Below are 3057 nucleotides of genomic sequence, written 5' to 3' on the forward strand. Positions count from 1 at the left end.
ACCACATTTTGCATTACGTTTGGTCTTTACGAATACATTGTCATGCCTTTTGGCTTGACCAATGCACCAACCGCATTTAATTGCTTGATGGAGAAGCTATTTAGGCCTCACCGAACCTTTACTGGAGTGTTCTTTGATGATATTATCATCTACTTTAATTCACTAGATGAACACAAGCAACACCTCCAGGTAATATTTCAAGTTCTAAGAGAGAATAAAATTTATGTTAATCGAAAGAAAAGTGAATTTTTCTTACAAGAGATTCGGCATTTAGGTCACATTATCTCTCGAGATGGCAAAAAATGGATCCATCAAAGCTAGAGGTAATAAAAGGATGGCCTAAACCAAGGAGTATTCATGAACTAGGAAGCTTTATAGGTATGTGTGCATACTATAGAAGCTTCATATAAAAGTTCTCACTAATAGCAGGACCATTGCACGACCTAACAAAGAAAAATTTTAGGTATAAATGGTCTGCCAAGGAGAATAATGGAGCTTAAAGAAAAGCTTATCTCTCAACCTATGCTTACACTACCGGATCTCTCAAAGCCATTTGAGGTCCAATTTGATGTTTGTGGTGATTGCCTTGAAGATGTTTTGCTACAAGAAGGACACGTCATAGCCTATGAAAGTCGAAGGCTTGACCCTATTGAGCAAGCTCTAGGCATATATGAAAAGGAACTCCTCACAGTTCTACATGCCTTAGACTCATGGAAGCACTATTTACTAGGGACTCCTTTCATTCTGCGGACGAATCACCAAACTCTTAAGTACTTCAGGACGCAGACCAAGCTCTCTGACAAACAAATGAGGTGGGCAAATTTCCTTTCGCAATTTCATTTTCATATTGCTCACATTGCTGGCAAGCATAATCATGTAGCCGATGCACTCTCAAGACGGCCGAGAGTGAATGCGGTTTCCATAGCAACTCACAATGATCTATCTTCTATGATAGATGAGTATGCTATTAATCCCGATTTTAGAGATGTGATTTCAGCCCTTGCACTAGGGAAGAAAGAGGAACCATTTACTTTACAAGATGGTTATCTTCTCTATGGAAATAGACTATGCGTTACTAACTGAATACGTGACAAAGTAATGTATGAATCTCATACTCCTCCTTATGCGGGGCATAGAGGGATTTAGTCTACCCTAAGAGGGATTGAAACATATTTCTATTGGCCTACCATGAAAGCAAACATACAAGAGTATGTTTCTAAATGTGTGGTATGTCAAAAGACCAAGTTTTACAGAGGAAAGGAACGTGGATTGCTTCAACCTTTGCCAATCCCTAATTCACCATGGGAGAGCATATCCATGTATTTTATTATCTTTGGATTGCCTAAGTCTATCCATGGAAATACGGGAATATGGACGATAGTAGATAGGTTTAGCAAACAAGCTCATTTTATACCTGTCAAAAAGACTATTAAAGCACATCAGATGGCAACCCTCTTGATATAAGAAATTTTCAAGTACGATGGCTTGCCAATGCCCATAGTGTCGGATAGAGATCCTAGAATGACCAGTAATTTTTGGAAGGATGTCTTTGAGAATTTAGGGACAAGGCTAAATTTCTCTTCGGCCTATCACCCGCAAACGGATGGCCAAAGTGAAATAGCTAGCCTAACAATTCTTGATCTACTAAAAGCCTATGTAATGGAAGTAGATAAAAGGTCCAATGGGAGAAGTACTTACCCTTAGTGGAGTATGCCTACAATAACACTGTACATACTTCCACGGGAAAAGTACCTTCAAGGTAATTGAAGGAAGATAAAAAATTCCCCTGCTACTTAAGGTACACGGGAAGATCTTCGTTGCAGATGAGTATAGCCGAGACCTACAAGAATATTTCCAAAAGATTAAGGATGCTATCTCTATCTCATAGCAAAGGCAAAAGGCTGCTGTTGATAAGCACAGAAGAGCCCAAGCCTTTAAAGAAAATGATTGGGTCTTACTCAAATGTCCAAGGGTTCGATTAAGGTACACGTCGGGCAAGAATCCTTCGTACGGGACACCAAAAGTACTATGCTAAGCTAGCAAAAAGGTACTATGGTCCCTTCCAAATTCTTAGGCCAATCAATGAAATGGCCTATCAACTCAAGTTGCCCAACCATTGGCTCAAACACAATGCTTTTCATGTGATCCTATTAAAGCCTTACAAAGGAGAGCCACCTCAAGAATCAACTATTGAAGACCCACCGGAGATCGAGGACCAAGAAGAGGTGCTGCAGATTGAGTCCATTCTTCGACATGAAGACAAGGTACTAAGATGCGGTAAGACTATCCAACGATATCTTATTAAGTTTAAGAATTATCCTTTTGAAGATGCTAGATGGATACAAGGCATACAACTAAAGGATAACCTAAACCTTGTCAATGCTTACAATGCTTCCCTAGAGTAAGCAAATGTACAAATGTTTAAAATGAACAAAGTTTTTGTCTTATAAGACTCTCTTTTTCTTTATTGTGAACAAATGTGAAGTAGTATGCATGTTTAGATCAAGTTTGCGGTGGAGACGACGTCTCCCAAACACCAAGTAGAGCTTGTCACTCTACGATGGAAGATTGATACGACTAATGTGTAGACATGCTTGCGGTAGCTAAGGCTCTCAAGCACCAAATGGATTAGTCATCCATTCTAGAATGATGTCATAGGGTAACATAGGGATCCTCTACCCGCTAGAAAAAGGACTAATGAATAGGCTTTATCTCCTCTACCCCATAGTCAAGGACGACTATGATTTCAAGAGAGAGGTAATGTCATAATAACTAATATCTAATTCTCCTAAATGATTTTCTCATGTTAAACTGATCATTTAATATGGGAAAGTGCCAGGGGAGAAAAAGCTAGAATATTGGTTAAGCTGGAAGGATGGGCAACAGTAAGGATCCAAGGAAGGAAAATAGGGATCCAAAGGGGGGGCCATCTGCAAAAGAGCAAGGTGCAACAATGGGCTTTAAAGACCCTAAGGTTCAGCCCATTAAGACTTCCAAAATGCTAAGGTTCCAAAGTTCAAAGGTTGTGTCCAAAGGTCTAAAGCTTAGGAAAATTGG

Source organism: Adiantum capillus-veneris, chromosome 11 (assembly GCF_014529385.1).
Source record: "Adiantum capillus-veneris isolate H3 chromosome 11, ASM1452938v2, whole genome shotgun sequence".
Classification (NCBI taxonomy): Eukaryota; Viridiplantae; Streptophyta; class Polypodiopsida; order Polypodiales; family Pteridaceae; genus Adiantum; species Adiantum capillus-veneris.